The sequence below is a fragment of the Hippocampus zosterae genome, chromosome 1 (assembly GCF_025434085.1).
Source record: "Hippocampus zosterae strain Florida chromosome 1, ASM2543408v3, whole genome shotgun sequence".
Taxonomy (NCBI): Eukaryota; Metazoa; Chordata; class Actinopteri; order Syngnathiformes; family Syngnathidae; genus Hippocampus; species Hippocampus zosterae.
The window spans coordinates 42,170,668-42,195,525 of record NC_067451.1 but is presented as its reverse complement, the minus strand read 5'-3'; the positions used below and the strand labels follow the sequence as shown (position 1 = coordinate 42,195,525).

Sequence of the window (24,858 nt, the reverse complement as noted above, 5' to 3'; positions counted from 1 at the left end):
GGGCCCCTCCTTCGTGCTCTCGGGAGGAGGTCATTAAATGAAAAAAAAATCACCCCACTACTCCATCCCCGACCCGCAAGTGCCGTGTCTGCTATAAAGGGGACAATTTTCACGTTTTCCCTCGCTTACGGCCATACTACCCTGAGAACGCCCGATCTCGTCCGATCTCGGAAGCTAAGCAGGGTCGGGCCTGGTTAGTACTTGGATGGGAGACCGCCTGGGAATACCAGGTGCTGTAAGCTTTTGCACCCACCTCCAATTCTCAACACGATTCACTGCTCTTTCCAAAAATTTTGGCATTCATTCGTCATTCAACTTTCACTTCTCCTGTGGTTTAAAATCGTTTCCTTCACGTTGATTTGACAGATCAACGTCTCTTTGGAATAAAATTAATGTCCAACAGAGGGAGCCGTCTGCACGGGAATCGGTAATGATAGCACTTGGACATGAAACAGCTTGGGATTTCCGCCTGCTGGATGCCTATGCACCTCCACTGGAAAAGCCCACTTTTGCAACAGACATCAAGTACAGCCTCTGCGCGCTCGCAGAGGACCGTATGCGAGCCTGACAGGCTGCGCGCTCAAACCACCACGGGAGCGGGCCCCTCCTTTGTGCACTCCGGAGGAGGTTTATTAAATGAAAAAAAATCACCCCACTACTCCACCCCCCGACCCAGAAGTGCCCTGTCTGCTATAAAGAGGACAATTTTCGCGTTTTCCCTCGCTTACGGCCATACTACCCTGAGAACGCCCGATCTCGTCCGATCTCGGAAGCTAAGCAGGGTCGGGCCTGGTTAGTACTTGGATGGGAGACCGCCTGGGAATACCAGGTGCGGTAAGCTTTTGCACCCACCTCCAATTCTCAACACGATTCACTGCTCTTTCCAAAAAATTTGGCATTCATTCGTCATTCAACTTTCACTTATCCTGTGGTTTGAAATCGTTTCCTTCACGTTGATTTGACAGATCAACGTCTCTTTGGAATAAAATTAATGTCCGACAGAGGGAGCCGTCTGCACGGGGTCGGTCATGATAGCACTTGGACATGAAACAGCTTGGGATTTCCGCCTGCTGGATGCCTTTGCACCTCCACTGGAAAAGCCCACTTTTGCAACAAACATCAAATACTGCATCTGCGTGCTCGCAGAGGACCGTATGCGAGCCTGACAGGCTGCGCGCTCAAACCACCACGGGAGCGGGCCCCTCCTTCGTGCTCTCGGGAGGAGGTCATTAAATGAAAAAAAAATCACCACACTACTCCATCCTACCCGCAAGTGCCTTGTCTGCTATAAAGGGGACAATTTTCACGTTTTCCCTCGCTTACGGCCATACTACCCTGAGAACGCCCGATCTCGTCCGATCTCGGAAGCTAAGCAGGGTCGGGCCTGGTTAGTACTTGGATGGGAGACCGCCTGGGAATACCAGGTGCTGTAAGCTTTTGCACCCACCTCCAAATCACAACACGATTCACTGCTCTTTCCAAAAATTTTGGCATTCATTCGTCATTCAACTTTCACTTATCCTGTGGTTTGAAATCGTTTCCTTCACGTTGATTTGACAGATCAACGTCTCTTTGGAATAAAATTAATGTCCAACAGAGGGAGCCGTCAGCACGGGGATCGGTCATGATAGCACTTGGACATGAAGCAGCTTGGGATTTCCGCCTGCTGGATACCTTTGCACCTCCACTGGAAAAGCCCACTTTTGCAACAAACATCAAATACTGCATCTGCGTGCTCGCAGAGGACCGTATGCGAGCCTGACAGGCTGCGCGCTCAAACCACCACGGGAGCGGGCCCCTCCTTCGTGCTCTCGGGAGGAGGTCATTAAATGAAAAAAAAATCACCCCACTACTCCATCCCCGACCCGCAAGTGCCGTGTCTGCTATAAAGGGGACAATTTTCACGTTTTCCCTCGCTTACGGCCATACTACCCTGAGAACGCCCGATCTCGTCCGATCTCGGAAGCTAAGCAGGGTCGGGCCTGGTTAGTACTTGGATGGGAGACCGCCTGGGAATACCAGGTGCTGTAAGCTTTTGCACCCACCTCCAATTCTCAACACGATTCACTGCTCTTTCCAAAAATTTTGGCTTTCATTAGTCATTCAACTTTCACTTATCCTGTGGTTTGAAATCGTTTCCTTCACGTTGATTTGACAGATCAAGTTCTCTTTGGAATAAAATTAATGTCCAACAGAGGGAGCCGTCTGCACGGGGTCGTTCATGATAGCACTTGGACATGAAACAGCTTGGGATTTCCGCCTGCTGGATGCCTTTGCACCTCCACTGGAAAAGCCCACTTTTGCAACAAACATCAAGTACAGCCTCTGCGCGCTCGCAGAGGACCGTATGCGAGCCTGACAGGCTGCGCGCTCAAACCACCACGGGAGCGGGCCCCTCCTTTGTGCACTCCGGAGGAGGTTTATTAAATGAAAAAAAATCACCCCCCATCCTCCATCCCCGACCCGCAAGTGCCGTGTCTGCTATAAAGGGGACAATTTTCACGTTTTCCCTCGCTTACGGCCATACTACCCTGAGAACGCCCGATCTCGTCCGATCTCGGAAGCTAAGCAGGGTCGGGCCTGGTTAGTACTTGGATGGGAGACCGCCTGGGAATACCAGGTGCTGTAAGCTTTTGCACCCACCTCCAATTCTCAACACGATTCACTGCTCTTTCCAAAAATTTTGGCATTCATTCGTCATTCAACTTTCACTTATCCTGTGGTTTGAAATCGTTTCCTTCACGTTGATTTGACAGATCAACGTCTCTTTGGAATAAAATTAATGTCCAACAGAGGGAGCCGTCTGCACGGGGATCGGTCATGATAGCACTTGGACATGAAACAGCTTGGGATTTCCGCCTGCTGGATGCCTTTGCACCTCCACTGGAAAAGCCCACTTTTGCAACAAACATCAAATACCGCATCTGCGCGCTCGCAGAGGACCGAATGCGAGCCTGACAGGCTGCGCGCTCAAACCACCACGGGAGCGGGCCCCTCCTTCGTGCTCTCGGGAGGAGGTCATTAAATGAAAAAAAAATCACCCCACGACTCCATCCCCGACCCGCAAGTGCCATGTCTGCTATAAAGGGGACAATTTTCACGTTTTCCCTCGCTTACGCCCATACTACCCTGAGAACGCCCGATCTCGTCCGATCTCGGAAGCTAAGCAGGGTCGGGCCTGGTTAGTACTTGGATGGGAGACCGCCTGGGAATACCAGCTGCTGTAAGCTTTTGCACCCACCTCCAATTCTCAACACGATTCACTGCTCTTTCCAAAAATTTTGGCTTTCATTAGTCATTCAACTTTCACTTATCCTGTGGTTTGAAATCGTTTCCTTCACGTTGATTTGACAGATCAACGTCTCTTTGGAATAAAATTAATGTCCAACAGAGGGAGCCGTCTGCACGGGGTCGGTCATGATAGCACTTGGACATGAAACAGCTTGGGATTTCCGCCTGCTGGATGCCTTTCCACCTCCACTGGAAAAGCCCACTTTTGCAACAAACATCAAATACTGCATCTGCGTGCTCGCAGAGGACCGTATGCGAGCCTGACAGGCTGCGCGCTCAAACCACCACGGGAGCGGGCCCCTCCTTCGTGCTCTCGGGAGGAGGTCATTAAATGAAAAAAAAATCACCCCACTTCTCCATCCCCGACCCGCAAGTGCCGTGTCTGCTATAAAGGGGACAATTTTCACGTTTTCCCTCGCTTACGGCCATACTACCCTGAGAACGCCCGATCTCGTCCGATCTCGGAAGCTAAGCAGGGTCGGGCCTGGTTAGTACTTGGATGGGAGACCGCCTGGGAATACCAGGTGCTGTAAGCTTTTGCACCCACCTCCAATTCTCAACACGATTCACTGCTCTTTCCAAAAATTTTGGCATTCATTCGTCATTCAACTTTCACTTATCCTGTGGTTTGAAATCGTTTCCTTCACGTTGATTTGACAGATCAACGTCTCTTTGGAATAAAATTAATGTCCAACAGAGGGAGCCGTCTGCACGGGAATCGGTAATGATAGCACTTGGACATGAAACAGCTTGGGATTTCCGCCTGCTGGATGCCTATGCACCTCCACTGGAAAAGCCCACTTTTGCAACAGACATCAAGTACAGCCTCTGCGCGCTCGCAGAGGACCGTATGCGAGCCTGACAGGCTGCGCGCTCAAACCACCACGGGAGCGGGCCCCTCCTTTGTGCACTCCGGAGGAGGTTTATTAAATGAAAAAAAATCACCCCACTACTCCACCCCCGACCCAGAAGTGCCTTGTCTGCTATAAAGAGGACAATTTTCGCGTTTTCCCTCGCTTACGGCCATACTACCCTGAGAACGCCCGATCTCGTCCGATCTCGGAAGCTAAGCAGGGTCGGGCCTGGTTAGTACTTGGATGGGAGACCGCCTGGGAATACCAGGTGCTGTAAGCTTTTGCACCCACCTCCAATTCTCAACACGATTCACTGCTCTTTCCAAAAATTTTGGCATTCATTCGTCATTCAACTTTCACTTATCCTGTGGTTTGAAATCGTTTCCTTCACGTTGATTTGACAGATCAACGTCTCTTTGGAATAAAATTAATGTCCAACAGAGGGAGCCGTCTGCACGGGGATCGGTCATGATAGCACTTGGACATGAAACAGCTTGGGATTTCCGCCTGCTGGATGCCTTTGCACCTCCACTGGAAAAGCCCACTTTTGCAACAAACATCAAATACCGCATCTGCGCGCTCGCAGAGGACCGAATGCGAGCCTGACAGGCTGCGCGCTCAAACCACCACGGGAGCGGGCCCCTCCTTCGTGCTCTCGGGAGGAGGTCATTAAATGAAAAAAAAATCACCCCACGACTCCATCCCCGACCCGCAAGTGCCATGTCTGCTATAAAGGGGACAATTTTCACGTTTTCCCTCGCTTACGGCCATACTACCCTGAGAACGCCCGATCTCGTCCGATCTCGGAAGCTAAGCAGGGTCGGGCCTGGTTAGTACTTGGATGGGAGACCGCCTGGGAATACCAGCTGCTGTAAGCTTTTGCACCCACCTCCAATTCTCAACACGATTCACTGCTCTTTCCAAAAATTTTGGCTTTCATTAGTCATTCAACTTTCACTTATCCTGTGGTTTGAAATCGTTTCCTTCACGTTGATTTGACAGATCAACGTCTCTTTGGAATAAAATTAATGTCCAACAGAGGGAGCCGTCTGCACGGGGTCGGTCATGATAGCACTTGGACATGAAACAGCTTGGGATTTCCGCCTGCTGGATGCCTTTCCACCTCCACTGGAAAAGCCCACTTTTGCAACAAACATCAAATACTGCATCTGCGTGCTCGCAGAGGACCGTATGCGAGCCTGACAGGCTGCGCGCTCAAACCACCACGGGAGCGGGCCCCTCCTTCGTGCTCTCGGGAGGAGGTCATTAAATGAAAAAAAAATCACCCCACTACTCCATCCCCGACCCGCAAGTGCCTTGTCTGCTATAAAGGGGACAATTTTCACGTTTTCCCTCGCTTATGGCCATACTACCCTGAGAACGCCCGATCTCGTCCGATCTCGGAAGCTAAGCAGGGTCGGGCCTGGTTAGTACTTGGATGGGAGACCGCCTGGGAATACCAGGTGCTGTAAGCTTTTGCACCCACCTCCAATTCTCAACACGATTCACTGCTCTTTCCAAAAATTTTGGCATTCATTCGTCATTCAACTTTCACTTATCCTGTGGTTTAAAATCGTTTCCTTCACGTTGATTTGACAGATCAACGTCTCTTTGGAATAAAATTAATGTCCAACAGAGGGAGCCGTCTGCACGGGGATCGGTCATGATAGCACTTGGACATGAAACAGCTTGGGATTTCCGCCTGCTGGATGCGTTTGCACCTCCACTGGAAAAGCCCACTTTTGCAACAAACATCAAATACCGCATCTGCGCGCTCGCAGAGGACCGTATGCGAGCCTGACAGGCTGCGCGCTCAAACCACCACGGGAGCAGGCCCCTCCTTCGTGCTCTCGGGAGGAGGTCATTAAATGAAAAAAAAATCACCCCACTACTCCATCCCCGACCCGCAAGTGCCGTGTCTGCTATAAAGGGGACAATTTTCACGTTTTCCCTCGCTTACGGCCATACTACCCTGAGAACGCCCGATCTCGTCCGATCTCGGAAGCTAAGCAGGGTCGGGCCTGGTTAGTACTTGGATGGGAGACCGCCTGGGAATACCAGGTGCTGTAAGCTTTTGCACCCACCTCCAATTCTCAACACGATTCACTGCTCTTTCCAAAAATTTTGGCTTTCATTAGTCATTCAACTTTCACTTATCCTGTGGTTTGAAATCGTTTCCTTCACGTTGATTTGACAGATCAAGTTCTCTTTGGAATAAAATTAATGTCCAACAGAGGGAGCCGTCTGCACGGGGTCGTTCATGATAGCACTTGGACATGAAACAGCTTGGGATTTCCGCCTGCTGGATGCCTTTGCACCTCCACTGGAAAAGCCCACTTTTGCAACAAACATCAAATACTGCATCTGCGTGCTCGCAGAGGACCGTATGCGAGCCTGACAGGCTGCGCGCTCAAACCACCACGGGAGCGGGCCCCTCCTTCGTGCTCTCGGGAGGAGGTCATTAAATGAAAAAAAAATCACCCCACTACTCCATCCCCGACCCGCAAGTGCCGTGTCTGCTATAAAGGGGACAATTTTCACGTTTTCCCTCGCTTACGGCCATACTACCCTGAGAACGCCCGATCTCGTCCGATCTCGGAAGCTAAGCAGGGTCGGGCCTGGTTAGTACTTGGATGGGAGACCGCCTGGGAATACCAGGTGCTGTAAGCTTTTGCACCCACCTCCAATTCTCAACACGATTCACTGCTCTTTCCAAAAATTTTGGCATTCATTCGTCATTCAACTTTCACTTCTCCTGTGGTTTAAAATCGTTTCCTTCACGTTGATTTGACAGATCAACGTCTCTTTGGAATAAAATTAATGTCCAACAGAGGGAGCCGTCTGCACGGGAATCGGTAATGATAGCACTTGGACATGAAACAGCTTGGGATTTCCGCCTGCTGGATGCCTATGCACCTCCACTGGAAAAGCCCACTTTTGCAACAGACATCAAGTACAGCCTCTGCGCGCTCGCAGAGGACCGTATGCGAGCCTGACAGGCTGCGCGCTCAAACCACCACGGGAGCGGGCCCCTCCTTTGTGCACTCCGGAGGAGGTTTATTAAATGAAAAAAAATCACCCCACTACTCCACCCCCCGACCCAGAAGTGCCCTGTCTGCTATAAAGAGGACAATTTTCGCGTTTTCCCTCGCTTACGGCCATACTACCCTGAGAACGCCCGATCTCGTCCGATCTCGGAAGCTAAGCAGGGTCGGGCCTGGTTAGTACTTGGATGGGAGACCGCCTGGGAATACCAGGTGCGGTAAGCTTTTGCACCCACCTCCAATTCTCAACACGATTCACTGCTCTTTCCAAAAAATTTGGCATTCATTCGTCATTCAACTTTCACTTATCCTGTGGTTTGAAATCGTTTCCTTCACGTTGATTTGACAGATCAACGTCTCTTTGGAATAAAATTAATGTCCGACAGAGGGAGCCGTCTGCACGGGGTCGGTCATGATAGCACTTGGACATGAAACAGCTTGGGATTTCCGCCTGCTGGATGCCTTTGCACCTCCACTGGAAAAGCCCACTTTTGCAACAAACATCAAATACTGCATCTGCGTGCTCGCAGAGGACCGTATGCGAGCCTGACAGGCTGCGCGCTCAAACCACCACGGGAGCGGGCCCCTCCTTCGTGCTCTCGGGAGGAGGTCATTAAATGAAAAAAAAATCACCACACTACTCCATCCTACCCGCAAGTGCCTTGTCTGCTATAAAGGGGACAATTTTCACGTTTTCCCTCGCTTACGGCCATACTACCCTGAGAACGCCCGATCTCGTCCGATCTCGGAAGCTAAGCAGGGTCGGGCCTGGTTAGTACTTGGATGGGAGACCGCCTGGGAATACCAGGTGCTGTAAGCTTTTGCACCCACCTCCAAATCACAACACGATTCACTGCTCTTTCCAAAAATTTTGGCATTCATTCGTCATTCAACTTTCACTTATCCTGTGGTTTGAAATCGTTTCCTTCACGTTGATTTGACAGATCAACGTCTCTTTGGAATAAAATTAATGTCCAACAGAGGGAGCCGTCAGCACGGGGATCGGTCATGATAGCACTTGGACATGAAGCAGCTTGGGATTTCCGCCTGCTGGATACCTTTGCACCTCCACTGGAAAAGCCCACTTTTGCAACAAACATCAAATACTGCATCTGCGTGCTCGCAGAGGACCGTATGCGAGCCTGACAGGCTGCGCGCTCAAACCACCACGGGAGCGGGCCCCTCCTTCGTGCTCTCGGGAGGAGGTCATTAAATGAAAAAAAAATCACCCCACTACTCCATCCCCGACCCGCAAGTGCCGTGTCTGCTATAAAGGGGACAATTTTCACGTTTTCCCTCGCTTACGGCCATACTACCCTGAGAACGCCCGATCTCGTCCGATCTCGGAAGCTAAGCAGGGTCGGGCCTGGTTAGTACTTGGATGGGAGACCGCCTGGGAATACCAGGTGCTGTAAGCTTTTGCACCCACCTCCAATTCTCAACACGATTCACTGCTCTTTCCAAAAATTTTGGCTTTCATTAGTCATTCAACTTTCACTTATCCTGTGGTTTGAAATCGTTTCCTTCACGTTGATTTGACAGATCAAGTTCTCTTTGGAATAAAATTAATGTCCAACAGAGGGAGCCGTCTGCACGGGGTCGTTCATGATAGCACTTGGACATGAAACAGCTTGGGATTTCCGCCTGCTGGATGCCTTTGCACCTCCACTGGAAAAGCCCACTTTTGCAACAAACATCAAGTACAGCCTCTGCGCGCTCGCAGAGGACCGTATGCGAGCCTGACAGGCTGCGCGCTCAAACCACCACGGGAGCGGGCCCCTCCTTTGTGCACTCCGGAGGAGGTTTATTAAATGAAAAAAAATCACCCCCCATCCTCCATCCCCGACCCGCAAGTGCCGTGTCTGCTATAAAGGGGACAATTTTCACGTTTTCCCTCGCTTACGGCCATACTACCCTGAGAACGCCCGATCTCGTCCGATCTCGGAAGCTAAGCAGGGTCGGGCCTGGTTAGTACTTGGATGGGAGACCGCCTGGGAATACCAGGTGCTGTAAGCTTTTGCACCCACCTCCAATTCTCAACACGATTCACTGCTCTTTCCAAAAATTTTGGCATTCATTCGTCATTCAACTTTCACTTATCCTGTGGTTTGAAATCGTTTCCTTCACGTTGATTTGACAGATCAACGTCTCTTTGGAATAAAATTAATGTCCAACAGAGGGAGCCGTCTGCACGGGGATCGGTCATGATAGCACTTGGACATGAAACAGCTTGGGATTTCCGCCTGCTGGATGCCTTTGCACCTCCACTGGAAAAGCCCACTTTTGCAACAAACATCAAATACCGCATCTGCGCGCTCGCAGAGGACCGAATGCGAGCCTGACAGGCTGCGCGCTCAAACCACCACGGGAGCGGGCCCCTCCTTCGTGCTCTCGGGAGGAGGTCATTAAATGAAAAAAAAATCACCCCACGACTCCATCCCCGACCCGCAAGTGCCATGTCTGCTATAAAGGGGACAATTTTCACGTTTTCCCTCGCTTACGCCCATACTACCCTGAGAACGCCCGATCTCGTCCGATCTCGGAAGCTAAGCAGGGTCGGGCCTGGTTAGTACTTGGATGGGAGACCGCCTGGGAATACCAGCTGCTGTAAGCTTTTGCACCCACCTCCAATTCTCAACACGATTCACTGCTCTTTCCAAAAATTTTGGCTTTCATTAGTCATTCAACTTTCACTTATCCTGTGGTTTGAAATCGTTTCCTTCACGTTGATTTGACAGATCAACGTCTCTTTGGAATAAAATTAATGTCCAACAGAGGGAGCCGTCTGCACGGGGTCGGTCATGATAGCACTTGGACATGAAACAGCTTGGGATTTCCGCCTGCTGGATGCCTTTCCACCTCCACTGGAAAAGCCCACTTTTGCAACAAACATCAAATACTGCATCTGCGTGCTCGCAGAGGACCGTATGCGAGCCTGACAGGCTGCGCGCTCAAACCACCACGGGAGCGGGCCCCTCCTTCGTGCTCTCGGGAGGAGGTCATTAAATGAAAAAAAAATCACCCCACTTCTCCATCCCCGACCCGCAAGTGCCGTGTCTGCTATAAAGGGGACAATTTTCACGTTTTCCCTCGCTTACGGCCATACTACCCTGAGAACGCCCGATCTCGTCCGATCTCGGAAGCTAAGCAGGGTCGGGCCTGGTTAGTACTTGGATGGGAGACCGCCTGGGAATACCAGGTGCTGTAAGCTTTTGCACCCACCTCCAATTCTCAACACGATTCACTGCTCTTTCCAAAAATTTTGGCATTCATTCGTCATTCAACTTTCACTTATCCTGTGGTTTGAAATCGTTTCCTTCACGTTGATTTGACAGATCAACGTCTCTTTGGAATAAAATTAATGTCCAACAGAGGGAGCCGTCTGCACGGGAATCGGTAATGATAGCACTTGGACATGAAACAGCTTGGGATTTCCGCCTGCTGGATGCCTATGCACCTCCACTGGAAAAGCCCACTTTTGCAACAGACATCAAGTACAGCCTCTGCGCGCTCGCAGAGGACCGTATGCGAGCCTGACAGGCTGCGCGCTCAAACCACCACGGGAGCGGGCCCCTCCTTTGTGCACTCCGGAGGAGGTTTATTAAATGAAAAAAAATCACCCCACTACTCCACCCCCGACCCAGAAGTGCCTTGTCTGCTATAAAGAGGACAATTTTCGCGTTTTCCCTCGCTTACGGCCATACTACCCTGAGAACGCCCGATCTCGTCCGATCTCGGAAGCTAAGCAGGGTCGGGCCTGGTTAGTACTTGGATGGGAGACCGCCTGGGAATACCAGGTGCTGTAAGCTTTTGCACCCACCTCCAATTCTCAACACGATTCACTGCTCTTTCCAAAAATTTTGGCATTCATTCGTCATTCAACTTTCACTTATCCTGTGGTTTGAAATCGTTTCCTTCACGTTGATTTGACAGATCAACGTCTCTTTGGAATAAAATTAATGTCCAACAGAGGGAGCCGTCTGCACGGGGATCGGTCATGATAGCACTTGGACATGAAACAGCTTGGGATTTCCGCCTGCTGGATGCCTTTGCACCTCCACTGGAAAAGCCCACTTTTGCAACAAACATCAAATACCGCATCTGCGCGCTCGCAGAGGACCGAATGCGAGCCTGACAGGCTGCGCGCTCAAACCACCACGGGAGCGGGCCCCTCCTTCGTGCTCTCGGGAGGAGGTCATTAAATGAAAAAAAAATCACCCCACGACTCCATCCCCGACCCGCAAGTGCCATGTCTGCTATAAAGGGGACAATTTTCACGTTTTCCCTCGCTTACGGCCATACTACCCTGAGAACGCCCGATCTCGTCCGATCTCGGAAGCTAAGCAGGGTCGGGCCTGGTTAGTACTTGGATGGGAGACCGCCTGGGAATACCAGCTGCTGTAAGCTTTTGCACCCACCTCCAATTCTCAACACGATTCACTGCTCTTTCCAAAAATTTTGGCTTTCATTAGTCATTCAACTTTCACTTATCCTGTGGTTTGAAATCGTTTCCTTCACGTTGATTTGACAGATCAACGTCTCTTTGGAATAAAATTAATGTCCAACAGAGGGAGCCGTCTGCACGGGGTCGGTCATGATAGCACTTGGACATGAAACAGCTTGGGATTTCCGCCTGCTGGATGCCTTTCCACCTCCACTGGAAAAGCCCACTTTTGCAACAAACATCAAATACTGCATCTGCGTGCTCGCAGAGGACCGTATGCGAGCCTGACAGGCTGCGCGCTCAAACCACCACGGGAGCGGGCCCCTCCTTCGTGCTCTCGGGAGGAGGTCATTAAATGAAAAAAAAATCACCCCACTACTCCATCCCCGACCCGCAAGTGCCTTGTCTGCTATAAAGGGGACAATTTTCACGTTTTCCCTCGCTTATGGCCATACTACCCTGAGAACGCCCGATCTCGTCCGATCTCGGAAGCTAAGCAGGGTCGGGCCTGGTTAGTACTTGGATGGGAGACCGCCTGGGAATACCAGGTGCTGTAAGCTTTTGCACCCACCTCCAATTCTCAACACGATTCACTGCTCTTTCCAAAAATTTTGGCATTCATTCGTCATTCAACTTTCACTTATCCTGTGGTTTAAAATCGTTTCCTTCACGTTGATTTGACAGATCAACGTCTCTTTGGAATAAAATTAATGTCCAACAGAGGGAGCCGTCTGCACGGGGATCGGTCATGATAGCACTTGGACATGAAACAGCTTGGGATTTCCGCCTGCTGGATGCGTTTGCACCTCCACTGGAAAAGCCCACTTTTGCAACAAACATCAAATACCGCATCTGCGCGCTCGCAGAGGACCGTATGCGAGCCTGACAGGCTGCGCGCTCAAACCACCACGGGAGCAGGCCCCTCCTTCGTGCTCTCGGGAGGAGGTCATTAAATGAAAAAAAAATCACCCCACTACTCCATCCCCGACCCGCAAGTGCCGTGTCTGCTATAAAGGGGACAATTTTCACGTTTTCCCTCGCTTACGGCCATACTACCCTGAGAACGCCCGATCTCGTCCGATCTCGGAAGCTAAGCAGGGTCGGGCCTGGTTAGTACTTGGATGGGAGACCGCCTGGGAATACCAGGTGCTGTAAGCTTTTGCACCCACCTCCAATTCTCAACACGATTCACTGCTCTTTCCAAAAATTTTGGCTTTCATTAGTCATTCAACTTTCACTTATCCTGTGGTTTGAAATCGTTTCCTTCACGTTGATTTGACAGATCAAGTTCTCTTTGGAATAAAATTAATGTCCAACAGAGGGAGCCGTCTGCACGGGGTCGTTCATGATAGCACTTGGACATGAAACAGCTTGGGATTTCCGCCTGCTGGATGCCTTTGCACCTCCACTGGAAAAGCCCACTTTTGCAACAAACATCAAATACTGCATCTGCGTGCTCGCAGAGGACCGTATGCGAGCCTGACAGGCTGCGCGCTCAAACCACCACGGGAGCGGGCCCCTCCTTCGTGCTCTCGGGAGGAGGTCATTAAATGAAAAAAAAATCACCCCACTACTCCATCCCCGACCCGCAAGTGCCGTGTCTGCTATAAAGGGGACAATTTTCACGTTTTCCCTCGCTTACGGCCATACTACCCTGAGAATGCCCGATCTCGTCCGATCTCGGAAGCTAAGCAGGGTCGGGCCTGGTTAGTACTTGGATGGGAGACCGCCTGGGAATACCAGGTGCTGTAAGCTTTTGCACCCACCTCCAATTCTCAACACGATTCACTGCTCTTTCCAAAAATTTTGGCATTCATTCGTCATTCAACTTTCACTTATCCTGTGGTTTAAAATCGTTTCCTTCACGTTGATTTGACAGATCAACGTCTCTTTGGAATAAAATTAATGTCCAACAGAGGGAGCCGTCTGCACGGGAATCGGTAATGATAGCACTTGGACATGAAACAGCTTGGGATTTCCGCCTGCTGGATGCCTATGCACCTCCACTGGAAAAGCCCACTTTTGCAACAGACATCAAGTACAGCCTCTGCGCGCTCGCAGAGGACCGTATGCGAGCCTGACAGGCTGCGCGCTCAAACCACCACGGGAGCGGGCCCCTCCTTTGTGCACTCCGGAGGAGGTTTATTAAATGAAAAAAAATCACCCCACTACTCCACCCCCGACCCAGAAGTGCCCTGTCTGCTATAAAGAGGACAATTTTCGCGTTTTCCCTCGCTTACGGCCATACTACCCTGAGAACGCCCGATCTCGTCAGATCTCGGAAGCTAAGCAGGGTCGGGCCTGGTTAGTACTTGGATGGGAGACCGCCTGGGAATACCAGGTGCTGTAAGCTTTTGCACCCACCTCCAATTCTCAACACGATTCACTGCTCTTTCCAAAAATTTTGGCATTCATTCGTCATTCAACTTTCACTTATCCTGTGGTTTGAAATCGTTTCCTTCACGTTGATTTGACAGATCAACGTCTCTTTGGAATAAAATTAATGTCCAACAGAGGGAGCCGTCTGCACGGGGATCGGTCATGATAGCACTTGGACATGAAACAGCTTGGGATTTCCGCCTGCTGGATGCCTTTGCACCTCCACTGGAAAAGCCCACTTTTGCAACAAACATCAAATACCGCATCTGCGCGCTCGCAGAGGACCGAATGCGAGCCTGACAGGCTGCGCGCTCAAACCACCACGGGAGCGGGCCCCTCCTTCGTGCTCTCGGGAGGAGGTCATTAAATGAAAAAAAAAATCACCCCACGACTCCATCCCCGACCCGCAAGTGCCATGTCTGCTATAAAGGGGACAATTTTCACGTTTTCCCTCGCTTACGCCCATACTACCCTGAGAACGCCCGATCTCGTCCGATCTCGGAAGCTAAGCAGGGTCGGGCCTGGTTAGTACTTGGATGGGAGACCGCCTGGGAATACCAGCTGCTGTAAGCTTTTGCACCCACCTCCAATTCTCAACACGATTCACTGCTCTTTCCAAAAATTTTGGCTTTCATTAGTCATTCAACTTTCACTTATCCTGTGGTTTGAAATCGTTTCCTTCACGTTGATTTGACAGATCAACGTCTCTTTGGAATAAAATTAATGTCCAACAGAGGGAGCCGTCTGCACGGGGTCGGTCATGATAGCACTTGGACATGAAACAGCTTGGGATTTCCGCCTGCTGGATGCCTTTCCACCTCCACTGGAAAAGCCCACTTTTGCAACAAACATCAAATACTGCATCTGCGTGCTCGCAGAGGACCGTATGCGAGCCTGACAGGCTGCGCGCTCAAACCACCACGGGAGCGGGCCCCTCCTTCGTGCTCTCGGGAGGAGGTCATTAAATGAAAAAAAAATCACCCCACTTCTCCATCCCCGACCCGCAAGTGCCGTGTCTGCTATAAAGGGGACAATTTTCACGTTTTTCCTCGCTTACGGCCATACTACCCTGAGAACGCCCGATCTCGTCCGATCTCGGAAGCTAAGCAGGGTCGGGCCTGGTTAGTACTTGGATGGGAGACCGCCTGGGAATACCAGGTGCTGTAAGCTTTTGCACCCACCTCCAATTCTCAACACGATTCACTGCTCTTTCCAAAAATTTTGGCATTCATTCGTCATTCAACTTTCACTTATCCTGTGGTTTAAAATCGTTTCCTTCACGTTGATTTGACAGATCAACGTCTCTTTGGAATAAAATTAATGTCCAACAGAGGGAGCCGTCTGCACGGGAATCGGTAATGATAGCACTTGGACATGAAACAGCTTGGGATTTCCGCCTGCTGGATGCCTATGCACCTCCACTGGAAAAGCCCACTTTTGCAACAGACATCAAGTACAGCCTCTGCGCGCTCGCAGAGGACCGTATGCGAGCCTGACAGGCTGCGCGCTCAAACCACCACGGGAGCGGGCCCCTCCTTTGTGCACTCCGGAGGAGGTTTATTAAATGAAAAAAAATCACCCCACTACTCCACCCCCGACCCAGAAGTGCCTTGTCTGCTATAAAGAGGACAATTTTCGCGTTTTCCCTCGCTTACGGCCATACTACCCTGAGAACGCCCGATCTCGTCCGATCTCGGAAGCTAAGCATGGTCGCGCCTGGTTAGTACTTGGATGGGAGACCGCCTGGGAATACCAGGTGCTGTAAGCTTTTGCACCCACCTCCAATTCTCAACACGATTCACTGCTCTTTCCAAAAATTTTGGCATTCATTCGTCATTCAACTTTCACTTATCCTGTGGTTTGAAATCGTTTCCTTCACGTTGATTTGACAGATCAACGTCTCTTTGGAATAAAATTAATGTCCAACAGAGGGAGCCGTCTGCACGGGGATCGGTCATGATAGCACTTGGACATGAAACAGCTTGGGATTTCCGCCTGCTGGATGCCTTTGCACCTCCACTGGAAAAGCCCACTTTTGCAACAAACATCAAATACCGCATCTGCGCGCTCGCAGAGGACCGAATGCGAGCCTGACAGGCTGCGCGCTCAAACCACCACGGGAGCGGGCCCCTCCTTCGTGCTCTCGGGAGGAGGTCATTAAATGAAAAAAAAATCACCCCACGACTCCATCCCCGACCCGCAAGTGCCATGTCTGCTATAAAGGGGACAATTTTCACGTTTTCCCTCGCTTACGGCCATACTACCCTGAGAACGCCCGATCTCGTCCGATCTCGGAAGCTAAGCAGGGTCGGGCCTGGTTAGTACTTGGATGGGAGACCGCCTGGGAATACCAGCTGCTGTAAGCTTTTGCACCCACCTCCAATTCTCAACACGATTCACTGCTCTTTCCAAAAATTTTGGCTTTCATTAGTCATTCAACTTTCACTTATCCTGTGGTTTGAAATCGTTTCCTTCACGTTGATTTGACAGATCAACGTCTCTTTGGAATAAAATTAATGTCCAACAGAGGGAGCCGTCTGCACGGGGTCGGTCATGATAGCACTTGGACATGAAACAGCTTGGGATTTCCGCCTGCTGGATGCCTTTCCACCTCCACTGGAAAAGCCCACTTTTGCAACAAACATCAAATACTGCATCTGCGTGCTCGCAGAGGACCGTATGCGAGCCTGACAGGCTGCGCGCTCAAACCACCACGGGAGCGGGCCCCTCCTTCGTGCTCTCGGGAGGAGGTCATTAAATGAAAAAAAAATCACCCCACTACTCCATCCCCGACCCGCAAGTGCCTTGTCTGCTATAAAGGGGACAATTTTCACGTTTTCCCTCGCTTATGGCCATACTACCCTGAGAACGCCCGATCTCGTCCGATCTCGGAAGCTAAGCAGGGTCGGGCCTGGTTAGTACTTGGATGGGAGACCGCCTGGGAATACCAGGTGCTGTATGCTTTTGCACCCACCTCCAATTCTCAACACGATTCACTGCTCTTTCCAAAAATTTTGGCATTCATTCGTCATTCAACTTTCACTTATCCTGTGGTTTAAAATCGTTTCCTTCACGTTGATTTGACAGATCAACGTCTCTTTGGAATAAAATTAATGTCCAACAGAGGGAGCCGTCTGCACGGGGATCGGTCATGATAGCACTTGGACATGAAACAGCTTGGGATTTCCGCCTGCTGGATGCGTTTGCACCTCCACTGGAAAAGCCCACTTTTGCAACAAACATCAAATACCGCATCTGCGCGCTCGCAGAGGACCGTATGCGAGCCTGACAGGCTGCGCGCTCAAACCACCACGGGAGCAGGCCCCTCCTTCGTGCTCTCGGGAGGAGGTCATTAAATGAAAAAAAAATCACCCCACTACTCCATCCCCGACCCAGAAGTGCCCTGTCTGCTATAAAGAGGATAATTTTCGCGTTTTCCCTCGCTTACGGCCATACTACCCTGAGAACACCCGATCTCGTCTGATCTCGGAAGCTAAGCAGGGTAGGGCCTGGTTAGTACTTGGATGGGAGACCGCCTGGGAATACCAGGTGCTGTAAGCTTTTGCACCCACCTCCAATTCACAACACGATTCACTGCTCTTTCCAAAAATTTTGGCATTCATTCGTCATTCAACTTTCACTTATCCTGTGGTTTGAAATCGTTTCCTTCACGTTGATTTGACAGATCAACGTCTCTTTGGAATAAAATTAATGTCCAACAGAGGGAGCCGTCTGCACGGGGATCGGTCATGATAGCACTTGGACATGAAGCAGCTTGGGATTTCCGCCTGCTGGATGCCTTTGCACCTCCACTGGAAAAGCCCACTTTTGCAACAAACATCAAATACCGCATCTGCGTGCTCGCAGAGGACCGTATGCGAGCCTGACAGGCTGCGCGCTCAAACCACCACGGGAGCGGGCCCCTCCTTCGTGCTCTCGGGAGGAGGTCATTAAATGAAAAAAAAATCACCCCACTACTCCATCCCCGACCCGCAAGTGCCCTGTCTGCTATAAAGGGGACAATTTTCACATTTTCCCTCGCTTACGGCCATACTACCCTGAGAACGCCCGATCTCGTCCGATCTCGGAAGCTAAGCAGGGTCGGGCCTGGTTAGTACTTGAATGGGAGACCGCCTGGGAATACCAGGTGCTGTAAGCTTTTGCACCCACCTCCAATTCACAACACGATTCACTGCTCTTTCCAAAAATTTTGGCATTCATTCGTCATTCAACTTTCACTTATCCTGTGGTTTGAAATCGTTTCCTTCACGTTGATTTGACGGATCAACGTCTCTTTGGAATAAAATTAATGTCCAACAGAGGGAGACGTCTGCACGGGGATCGGTCATGATAGCACTTGGACATGAAGCAACTTGGGATTTCCGCCTGCTGGATGCCTTTGCACCTCCACTGGAAAAGCCCACTTTTGCAACAAACATCAAATACTGCATCTGCGTGCTCGCAGAGGACCGTATGCGAGCCTGACAGGCTGCGCGCTCAAACCACCACGGGAGCGGGCCCCTCCTTCGTGCTCTCGGGAGGAGGTCATGAAATGAAAAAAAAATCACCCCACTACTCCATCCCCGACCCGCAAGTGCCTTGTCTGCTATAAAGGGGACAATTTTCGCGTTTTCCCTCGCTTATGGCCATACTACCCTGAGAACGCCCGATCTAGTCCGATCTCGGAAGCTAAGCAGGGTCGGGCCTGGTTAGTACTTGGATGGGAGACCACCTGGGAATACCAGGTGCTCTAAGCTTTTGCACCCACCTCCAATTCTCAACACGATTCACTGCTCTTTCCAAAAATTTTGGCTTTCATTAGTCAGTCAACTATCACTTATCCTGTGGTTTGAAATCGTTTCCTTCACGTTGATTTGACAGATCAACGTCTCTTTGGAATAAAATTAATGTCCGACAGAGGGAGCCGTCTGCACGGGGTCGGTCATGATAGCACTTGGACATGAAACAGCTTGGGATTTCCGCCTGCTGGATGCCTTTGCACCTCCACTGGAAAAGCCCACTTTTGCAACAAACATCAAATACTGCATCTGCGTGCTCGCAGAGGACCGTATGCGAGCCTGACAGGCTGCGCGCTCAAACCACCACGGGAGCGGGCCCCTCCTTCGTGCTCTCGGGAGGAGGTCATTAAATGAAAAAAAAATCACCACACTACTCCATCCTACCCGCAAGTGCCTTGTCTGCTATAAAGGGGACAATTTTCACGTTTTCCCTCGCTTACGGCCATACTACCCTGAGAACGCCCGATCTCGTCCGATCTCGGAAGCTAAGCAGGGTTGGGCCTGGTTAGTACTTGGATGGGAGACCGCCTGGGAATACCAGGTGCTGTAAGCTTTTGCACCCACCTCCAAATCACAACACGATTCACTGCTCTTTCCAAAAATTTTGGCATTCATTCGTCATTCAACTTTCACTTATCCTGTGGTTTGAAATCGTTTCCTTCACGTTGATTTGACAGATCAACGTCTCTTTGGAATAAAATTAATGTCCAACAGAGGGAGCCGTCAGCACGGGGATCGGTCATGATAGCACTTGGACATGAAGCAGCTTGGGATTTCCGCCTGCTGGATACCTTTGCACCTCCACTGGAAAAGCCCACTTTTGCAACAAACATCAAATACTGCATCTGCGTGCTCGCAGAGGACCGTATGCGAGCCTGACAGGCTGCGCGCTCAAACCACCACGGGAGCGGGCCCCTCCTTCGTGCTCTCGGGAGGAGGTCATTAAATGAAAAAAAAATCACCCCACTACTCCATCCCCGACCCGCAAGTGCCGTGTCTGCTATAAAGGGGACAATTTTCACGTTTTCCCTCGCTTACGGCCATACTACCCTGAGAACGCCCGATCTTGTCCGATCTCGGAAGCTAAGCAGGGTCGGGCCTGGTTAGTACTTGGATGGGAGACCGCCTGGGAATACCAGGTGCTGTAAGCTTTTGCACCCACCTCCAATTCTCAACACGATTCACTGCTCTTTCCAAAAATTTTGGCTTTCATTAGTCATTCAACTTTCACTTATCCTGTGGTTTGAAATCGTTTCCTTCACGTTGATTTGACAGATCAAGTTCTCTTTGGAATAAAATTAATGTCCAACAGAGGGAGCCGTCTGCACGGGGTCGTTCATGATAGCACTTGGACATGAAACAGCTTGGGATTTCCGCCTGCTGGATGCCTTTGCACCTCCACTGGAAAAGCCCACTTTTGCAACAAACATCAAGTACAGCCTCTGCGCGCTCGCAGAGGACCGTATGCGAGCCTGACAGGCTGCGCGCTCAAACCACCACGGGAGCGGGCCCCTCCTTTGTGCACTCCGGAGGAGGTTTATTAAATGAAAAAAAATCACCCCACTACTCCACCCCCGACCCAGAAGTGCCCTGTCTGCTATAAAGAGGACAATTTTCGCGTTTTCCCTCGCTTACGGCCATACTACCCTGAGAACGCCCGATCTCGTCCGATCTCGGAAGCTAAGCAGGGTCGGGCCTGGTTAGTACTTGGATGGGAGACCGCCTGGGAATACCAGGTGCTGTAAGCTTTTGCACCCACCTCCAATTCTCAACACGATTCACTGCTCTTTCCAAAAATTTTGGCATTCATTCGTCATTCAACTTTCACTTATCCTGTGGTTTAAAATCGTTTCCTTCACGTTGATTTGACAGATCAACGTCTCTTTGGAATAAAATTAATGTCCAACAGAGGGAGCCGTCTGCACGGGGATCGGTCATGATAGCACTTGGACATGAAACAGCTTGGGATTTCCGCCTGCTGGATGCCTTTGCACCTCCACTGGAAAAGCCCACTTTTGCAACAAACATCAAATACCGCATCTGCGCGCTCGCAGAGGACCGAATGCGAGCCTGACAGGCTGCGCGCTCAAACCACCACGGGAGCGGGCCCCTCCTTCGTGCTCTCGGGAGGAGGTCATTAAATGAAAAAAAAATCACCCCACGACTCCATCCCCGACCCGCAAGTGCCATGTCTGCTATAAAGGGGACAATTTTCACGTTTTCCCTCGCTTACGCTCATACTACCCTGAGAACGCCCGATCTCGTCCGATCTCGGAAGCTAAGCAGGGTCGGGCCTGGTTAGTACTTGGATGGGAGACCGCCTGGGAATACCAGCTGCTGTAAGCTTTTGCACCCACCTCCAATTCTCAACACGATTCACTGCTCTTTCCAAAAATTTTGGCTTTCATTAGTCATTCAACTTTCACTTATCCTGTGGTTTGAAATCGTTTCCTTCACGTTGATTTGACAGATCAACGTCTCTTTGGAATAAAATTAATGTCCAACAGAGGGAGCCGTCTGCACGGGGTCGGTCATGATAGCACTTGGACATGAAACAGCTTGGGATTTCCGCCTGCTGGATGCCTTTCCACCTCCACTGGAAAAGCCCACTTTTGCAACAAACATCAAATACTGCATCTGCGTGCTCGCAGAGGACCGTATGCGAGCCTGACAGGCTGCGCGCTCAAACCACCACGGGAGCGGGCCCCTCCTTCGTGCTCTCGGGAGGAGGTCATTAAATGAAAAAAAAATCACCCCACTTCTCCATCCCCGACCCGCAAGTGCCGTGTCTGCTATAAAGGGGACAATTTTCACGTTTTCCCTCGCTTACGGCCATACTACCCTGAGAACGCCCGATCTCGTCCGATCTCGGAAGCTAAGCAGGGTCGGGCCTGGTTAGTACTTGGATGGGAGACCGCCTGGGAATACCAGGTGCTGTAAGCTTTTGCACCCACCTCCAATTCTCAACACGATTCACTGCTCTTTCCAAAAATTTTGGCATTCATTCGTCATTCAACTTTCACTTATCCTGTGGTTTAAAATCGTTTCCTTCACGTTGATTTGACAGATCAACGTCTCTTTGGAATAAAATTAATGTCCAACAGAGGGAGCCGTCTGCACGGGAATCGGTAATGATAGCACTTGGACATGAAACAGCTTGGGATTTCCGCCTGCTGGATGCCTATGCACCTCCACTGGAAAAGCCCACTTTTGCAACAGACATCAAGTACAGCCTCTGCGCGCTCGCAGAGGACCGTATGCGAGCCTGACAGGCTGCGCGCTCAAACCACCACGGGAGCGGGCCCCTCCTTTGTGCACTCCGGAGGAGGTTTATTAAATGAAAAAAAATCACCCCACTACTCCACCCCCGACCCAGAAGTGCCTTGTCTGCTATAAAGAGGACAATTTTCGCGTTTTCCCTCGCTTACGGCCATACTACCCTGAGAACGCCCGATCTCGTCCGATCTCGGAAGCTAAGCAGGGTCGGGCCTGGTTAGTACTTGGATGGGAGACCGCCTGGGAATACCAGGTGCTGTAAGCTTTTGCACCCACCTCCAATTCTCAACACGATTCACTGCTCTTTCCAAAAATTTTGGCATTCATTCGTCATTCAACTTTCACTTATCCTGTGGTTTGAAATCGTTTCCTTCACGTTGATTTGACAGATCAACGTCTCTTTGGAATAAAATTAATGTCCAACAGAGGGAGCCGTCTGCACGGGGATCGGTCATGATAGCACTTGGACATGAAACAGCTTGGGATTTCCGCCTGCTGGATGCCTTTGCACCTCCACTGGAAAAGCCCACTTTTGCAACAAACATCAAATACCGCATCTGCGCGCTCGCAGAGGACCGAATGCGAGCCTGACAGGCTGCGCGCTCAAACCACCACGGGAGCGGGCCCCTCCTTCGTGCTCTCGGGAGGAGGTCATTAAATGAAAAAAAAATCACCCCACTACTCCATCCCCGACCCGCAAGTGCCTTGTCTGCTATAAAGGGGACAATTTTCACGTTTTCCCTCGCTTATGGCCATACTACCCTGAGAACGCCCGATCTCGTCCGATCTCGGAAGCTAAGCAGGGTCGGGCCTGGTTAGTACTTGGATGGGAGACCGCCTGGGAATACCAGGTGCTGTAAGCTTTTGCACCCACCTCCAATTCTCAACACGATTCACTGCTCTTTCCAAAAATTTTGGCATTCATTCGTCATTCAACTTTCACTTATCCTGTGGTTTAAAATCGTTTCCTTCACGTTGATTTGACAGATCAACGTCTCTTTGGAATAAAATTAATGTCCAACAGAGGGAGCCGTCTGCACGGGGATCGGTCATGATAGCACTTGGACATGAAACAGCTTGGGATTTCCGCCTGCTGGATGCGTTTGCACCTCCACTGGAAAAGCCCACTTTTGCAACAAACATCAAATACCGCATCTGCGCGCTCGCAGAGGACCGTATGCGAGCCTGACAGGCTGCGCGCTCAAACCACCACGGGAGCAGGCCCCTCCTTCGTGCTCTCGGGAGGAGGTCATTAAATGAAAAAAAAATCACCCCACTACTCCATCCCCGACCCGCAAGTGCCGTGTCTGCTATAAAGGGGACAATTTTCACGTTTTCCCTCGCTTACGGCCATACTACCCTGAGAACGCCCGATCTCGTCCGATCTCGGAAGCTAAGCAGGGTCGGGCCTGGTTAGTACTTGGATGGGAGACCGCCTGGGAATACCAGGTGCTGTAAGCTTTTGCACCCACCTCCAATTCTCAACACGATTCACTGCTCTTTCCAAAAATTTTGGCTTTCATTAGTCATTCAACTTTCACTTATCCTGTGGTTTGAAATCGTTTCCTTCACGTTGATTTGACAGATCAAGTTCTCTTTGGAATAAAATTAATGTCCAACAGAGGGAGCCGTCTGCACGGGGTCGTTCATGATAGCACTTGGACATGAAACAGCTTGGGATTTCCGCCTGCTGGATGCCTTTGCACCTCCACTGGAAAAGCCCACTTTTGCAACAAACATCAAATACTGCATCTGCGTGCTCGCAGAGGACCGTATGCGAGCCTGACAGGCTGCGCGCTCAAACCACCACGGGAGCGGGCCCCTCCTTCGTGCTCTCGGGAGGAGGTCATTAAATGAAAAAAAAATCACCCCACTACTCCATCCCCGACCCGCAAGTGCCGTGTCTGCTATAAAGGGGACAATTTTCACGTTTTCCCTCGCTTACGGCCATACTACCCTGAGAACGCCCGATCTCGTCCGATCTCGGAAGCTAAGCAGGGTCGGGCCTGGTTAGTACTTGGATGGGAGACCGCCTGGGAATACCAGGTGCTGTAAGCTTTTGCACCCACCTCCAATTCTCAACACGATTCACTGCTCTTTCCAAAAATTTTGGCATTCATTCGTCATTCAACTTTCACTTATCCTGTGGTTTAAAATCGTTTCCTTCACGTTGATTTGACAGATCAACGTCTCTTTGGAATAAAATTAATGTCCAACAGAGGGAGCCGTCTGCACGGGAATCGGTAATGATAGCACTTGGACATGAAACAGCTTGGGATTTCCGCCTGCTGGATGCCTATGCACCTCCACTGGAAAAGCCCACTTTTGCAACAGACATCAAGTACAGCCTCTGCGCGCTCGCAGAGGACCGTATGCGAGCCTGACAGGCTGCGCGCTCAAACCACCACGGGAGCGGGCCCCTCCTTTGTGCACTCCGGAGGAGGTTTATTAAATGAAAAAAAATCACCCCACTACTCCACCCCCGACCCAGAAGTGCCTTGTCTGCTATAAAGAGGACAATTTTCGCGTTTTCCCTCGCTTACGGCCATACTACCCTGAGAACGCCCGATCTCGTCCGATCTCGGAAGCTAAGCAGGGTCGGGCCTGGTTAGTACTTGGATGGGAGACCGCCTGGGAATACCAGGTGCTGTAAGCTTTTGCACCCACCTCCAATTCTCAACACGATTCACTGCTCTTTCCAAAAATTTTGGCATTCATTCGTCATTCAACTTTCACTTATCCTGTGGTTTGAAATCGTTTCCTTCACGTTG

At 50.7% G+C, this 24,858-nt stretch overlaps 42 non-coding genes across 42 annotated transcripts; all 42 read left to right on the top strand.

The window, feature by feature from the left end:
• Nucleotides 1-123: 123 nt before the first annotated feature.
• On the top strand, nucleotides 124-242 carry LOC127611981 (5S ribosomal RNA). The gene has a single exon (XR_007965527.1). It is a non-coding gene; the product is annotated as a 5S ribosomal RNA (ribosomal RNA).
• Nucleotides 243-722: 480 nt separating this feature from the next.
• On the top strand, nucleotides 723-841 carry LOC127613915 (5S ribosomal RNA). Its single transcript, XR_007966365.1, has one exon. It is a non-coding gene; the product is annotated as a 5S ribosomal RNA (ribosomal RNA).
• Nucleotides 842-1,317: 476 nt separating this feature from the next.
• LOC127611976 (5S ribosomal RNA) lies at nucleotides 1,318-1,436 on the top strand. Its single transcript, XR_007965525.1, has one exon. It is a non-coding gene; the product is annotated as a 5S ribosomal RNA (ribosomal RNA).
• A 479-nt stretch (nucleotides 1,437-1,915) lies between these two features.
• Nucleotides 1,916-2,034, top strand: LOC127611972 (5S ribosomal RNA). Its single transcript, XR_007965524.1, has one exon. It is a non-coding gene; the product is annotated as a 5S ribosomal RNA (ribosomal RNA).
• Nucleotides 2,035-2,513: 479 nt separating this feature from the next.
• LOC127611967 (5S ribosomal RNA) lies at nucleotides 2,514-2,632 on the top strand. The gene has a single exon (XR_007965522.1). It is a non-coding gene; the product is annotated as a 5S ribosomal RNA (ribosomal RNA).
• Nucleotides 2,633-3,111: 479 nt separating this feature from the next.
• Nucleotides 3,112-3,230, top strand: LOC127615810 (5S ribosomal RNA). Its single transcript, XR_007966959.1, has one exon. It is a non-coding gene; the product is annotated as a 5S ribosomal RNA (ribosomal RNA).
• A 478-nt stretch (nucleotides 3,231-3,708) lies between these two features.
• Nucleotides 3,709-3,827, top strand: LOC127611957 (5S ribosomal RNA). Its single transcript, XR_007965516.1, has one exon. It is a non-coding gene; the product is annotated as a 5S ribosomal RNA (ribosomal RNA).
• Nucleotides 3,828-4,306: 479 nt separating this feature from the next.
• Nucleotides 4,307-4,425, top strand: LOC127611951 (5S ribosomal RNA). Its single transcript, XR_007965515.1, has one exon. It is a non-coding gene; the product is annotated as a 5S ribosomal RNA (ribosomal RNA).
• A 479-nt stretch (nucleotides 4,426-4,904) lies between these two features.
• On the top strand, nucleotides 4,905-5,023 carry LOC127614948 (5S ribosomal RNA). The gene has a single exon (XR_007966762.1). It is a non-coding gene; the product is annotated as a 5S ribosomal RNA (ribosomal RNA).
• Nucleotides 5,024-5,501: 478 nt separating this feature from the next.
• On the top strand, nucleotides 5,502-5,620 carry LOC127613122 (5S ribosomal RNA). Its single transcript, XR_007966075.1, has one exon. It is a non-coding gene; the product is annotated as a 5S ribosomal RNA (ribosomal RNA).
• Nucleotides 5,621-6,099: 479 nt separating this feature from the next.
• On the top strand, nucleotides 6,100-6,218 carry LOC127611944 (5S ribosomal RNA). Its single transcript, XR_007965514.1, has one exon. It is a non-coding gene; the product is annotated as a 5S ribosomal RNA (ribosomal RNA).
• A 478-nt stretch (nucleotides 6,219-6,696) lies between these two features.
• Nucleotides 6,697-6,815, top strand: LOC127611938 (5S ribosomal RNA). Its single transcript, XR_007965513.1, has one exon. It is a non-coding gene; the product is annotated as a 5S ribosomal RNA (ribosomal RNA).
• A 480-nt stretch (nucleotides 6,816-7,295) lies between these two features.
• Nucleotides 7,296-7,414, top strand: LOC127613908 (5S ribosomal RNA). The gene has a single exon (XR_007966364.1). It is a non-coding gene; the product is annotated as a 5S ribosomal RNA (ribosomal RNA).
• A 476-nt stretch (nucleotides 7,415-7,890) lies between these two features.
• On the top strand, nucleotides 7,891-8,009 carry LOC127611933 (5S ribosomal RNA). The gene has a single exon (XR_007965512.1). It is a non-coding gene; the product is annotated as a 5S ribosomal RNA (ribosomal RNA).
• Nucleotides 8,010-8,488: 479 nt separating this feature from the next.
• LOC127611926 (5S ribosomal RNA) lies at nucleotides 8,489-8,607 on the top strand. Its single transcript, XR_007965510.1, has one exon. It is a non-coding gene; the product is annotated as a 5S ribosomal RNA (ribosomal RNA).
• A 479-nt stretch (nucleotides 8,608-9,086) lies between these two features.
• Nucleotides 9,087-9,205, top strand: LOC127611923 (5S ribosomal RNA). The gene has a single exon (XR_007965509.1). It is a non-coding gene; the product is annotated as a 5S ribosomal RNA (ribosomal RNA).
• Nucleotides 9,206-9,684: 479 nt separating this feature from the next.
• On the top strand, nucleotides 9,685-9,803 carry LOC127615804 (5S ribosomal RNA). Its single transcript, XR_007966958.1, has one exon. It is a non-coding gene; the product is annotated as a 5S ribosomal RNA (ribosomal RNA).
• A 478-nt stretch (nucleotides 9,804-10,281) lies between these two features.
• Nucleotides 10,282-10,400, top strand: LOC127611914 (5S ribosomal RNA). The gene has a single exon (XR_007965504.1). It is a non-coding gene; the product is annotated as a 5S ribosomal RNA (ribosomal RNA).
• Nucleotides 10,401-10,879: 479 nt separating this feature from the next.
• Nucleotides 10,880-10,998, top strand: LOC127611907 (5S ribosomal RNA). The gene has a single exon (XR_007965502.1). It is a non-coding gene; the product is annotated as a 5S ribosomal RNA (ribosomal RNA).
• Nucleotides 10,999-11,477: 479 nt separating this feature from the next.
• On the top strand, nucleotides 11,478-11,596 carry LOC127614945 (5S ribosomal RNA). Its single transcript, XR_007966761.1, has one exon. It is a non-coding gene; the product is annotated as a 5S ribosomal RNA (ribosomal RNA).
• A 478-nt stretch (nucleotides 11,597-12,074) lies between these two features.
• Nucleotides 12,075-12,193, top strand: LOC127613111 (5S ribosomal RNA). Its single transcript, XR_007966072.1, has one exon. It is a non-coding gene; the product is annotated as a 5S ribosomal RNA (ribosomal RNA).
• Nucleotides 12,194-12,672: 479 nt separating this feature from the next.
• Nucleotides 12,673-12,791, top strand: LOC127611901 (5S ribosomal RNA). Its single transcript, XR_007965501.1, has one exon. It is a non-coding gene; the product is annotated as a 5S ribosomal RNA (ribosomal RNA).
• A 478-nt stretch (nucleotides 12,792-13,269) lies between these two features.
• On the top strand, nucleotides 13,270-13,388 carry LOC127613404 (5S ribosomal RNA). Its single transcript, XR_007966176.1, has one exon. It is a non-coding gene; the product is annotated as a 5S ribosomal RNA (ribosomal RNA).
• Nucleotides 13,389-13,867: 479 nt separating this feature from the next.
• On the top strand, nucleotides 13,868-13,986 carry LOC127612580 (5S ribosomal RNA). Its single transcript, XR_007965877.1, has one exon. It is a non-coding gene; the product is annotated as a 5S ribosomal RNA (ribosomal RNA).
• A 480-nt stretch (nucleotides 13,987-14,466) lies between these two features.
• On the top strand, nucleotides 14,467-14,585 carry LOC127615797 (5S ribosomal RNA). The gene has a single exon (XR_007966956.1). It is a non-coding gene; the product is annotated as a 5S ribosomal RNA (ribosomal RNA).
• Nucleotides 14,586-15,063: 478 nt separating this feature from the next.
• LOC127611892 (5S ribosomal RNA) lies at nucleotides 15,064-15,182 on the top strand. The gene has a single exon (XR_007965499.1). It is a non-coding gene; the product is annotated as a 5S ribosomal RNA (ribosomal RNA).
• Nucleotides 15,183-15,661: 479 nt separating this feature from the next.
• Nucleotides 15,662-15,780, top strand: LOC127615443 (5S ribosomal RNA). Its single transcript, XR_007966920.1, has one exon. It is a non-coding gene; the product is annotated as a 5S ribosomal RNA (ribosomal RNA).
• A 479-nt stretch (nucleotides 15,781-16,259) lies between these two features.
• Nucleotides 16,260-16,378, top strand: LOC127614942 (5S ribosomal RNA). Its single transcript, XR_007966760.1, has one exon. It is a non-coding gene; the product is annotated as a 5S ribosomal RNA (ribosomal RNA).
• A 478-nt stretch (nucleotides 16,379-16,856) lies between these two features.
• LOC127614428 (5S ribosomal RNA) lies at nucleotides 16,857-16,975 on the top strand. The gene has a single exon (XR_007966511.1). It is a non-coding gene; the product is annotated as a 5S ribosomal RNA (ribosomal RNA).
• Nucleotides 16,976-17,454: 479 nt separating this feature from the next.
• On the top strand, nucleotides 17,455-17,573 carry LOC127588195 (5S ribosomal RNA). Its single transcript, XR_007959003.1, has one exon. It is a non-coding gene; the product is annotated as a 5S ribosomal RNA (ribosomal RNA).
• Nucleotides 17,574-18,052: 479 nt separating this feature from the next.
• On the top strand, nucleotides 18,053-18,171 carry LOC127613340 (5S ribosomal RNA). The gene has a single exon (XR_007966159.1). It is a non-coding gene; the product is annotated as a 5S ribosomal RNA (ribosomal RNA).
• A 479-nt stretch (nucleotides 18,172-18,650) lies between these two features.
• On the top strand, nucleotides 18,651-18,769 carry LOC127615347 (5S ribosomal RNA). Its single transcript, XR_007966897.1, has one exon. It is a non-coding gene; the product is annotated as a 5S ribosomal RNA (ribosomal RNA).
• A 476-nt stretch (nucleotides 18,770-19,245) lies between these two features.
• LOC127588551 (5S ribosomal RNA) lies at nucleotides 19,246-19,364 on the top strand. Its single transcript, XR_007959116.1, has one exon. It is a non-coding gene; the product is annotated as a 5S ribosomal RNA (ribosomal RNA).
• A 479-nt stretch (nucleotides 19,365-19,843) lies between these two features.
• Nucleotides 19,844-19,962, top strand: LOC127613921 (5S ribosomal RNA). Its single transcript, XR_007966366.1, has one exon. It is a non-coding gene; the product is annotated as a 5S ribosomal RNA (ribosomal RNA).
• A 478-nt stretch (nucleotides 19,963-20,440) lies between these two features.
• LOC127611886 (5S ribosomal RNA) lies at nucleotides 20,441-20,559 on the top strand. The gene has a single exon (XR_007965498.1). It is a non-coding gene; the product is annotated as a 5S ribosomal RNA (ribosomal RNA).
• A 479-nt stretch (nucleotides 20,560-21,038) lies between these two features.
• Nucleotides 21,039-21,157, top strand: LOC127615892 (5S ribosomal RNA). The gene has a single exon (XR_007966982.1). It is a non-coding gene; the product is annotated as a 5S ribosomal RNA (ribosomal RNA).
• A 478-nt stretch (nucleotides 21,158-21,635) lies between these two features.
• LOC127611884 (5S ribosomal RNA) lies at nucleotides 21,636-21,754 on the top strand. The gene has a single exon (XR_007965497.1). It is a non-coding gene; the product is annotated as a 5S ribosomal RNA (ribosomal RNA).
• Nucleotides 21,755-22,233: 479 nt separating this feature from the next.
• On the top strand, nucleotides 22,234-22,352 carry LOC127611878 (5S ribosomal RNA). Its single transcript, XR_007965496.1, has one exon. It is a non-coding gene; the product is annotated as a 5S ribosomal RNA (ribosomal RNA).
• Nucleotides 22,353-22,831: 479 nt separating this feature from the next.
• On the top strand, nucleotides 22,832-22,950 carry LOC127613107 (5S ribosomal RNA). The gene has a single exon (XR_007966071.1). It is a non-coding gene; the product is annotated as a 5S ribosomal RNA (ribosomal RNA).
• A 479-nt stretch (nucleotides 22,951-23,429) lies between these two features.
• LOC127611871 (5S ribosomal RNA) lies at nucleotides 23,430-23,548 on the top strand. Its single transcript, XR_007965488.1, has one exon. It is a non-coding gene; the product is annotated as a 5S ribosomal RNA (ribosomal RNA).
• Nucleotides 23,549-24,026: 478 nt separating this feature from the next.
• LOC127611865 (5S ribosomal RNA) lies at nucleotides 24,027-24,145 on the top strand. The gene has a single exon (XR_007965487.1). It is a non-coding gene; the product is annotated as a 5S ribosomal RNA (ribosomal RNA).
• Nucleotides 24,146-24,624: 479 nt separating this feature from the next.
• On the top strand, nucleotides 24,625-24,743 carry LOC127611858 (5S ribosomal RNA). The gene has a single exon (XR_007965486.1). It is a non-coding gene; the product is annotated as a 5S ribosomal RNA (ribosomal RNA).
• Nucleotides 24,744-24,858: the final 115 nt, after the last annotated feature.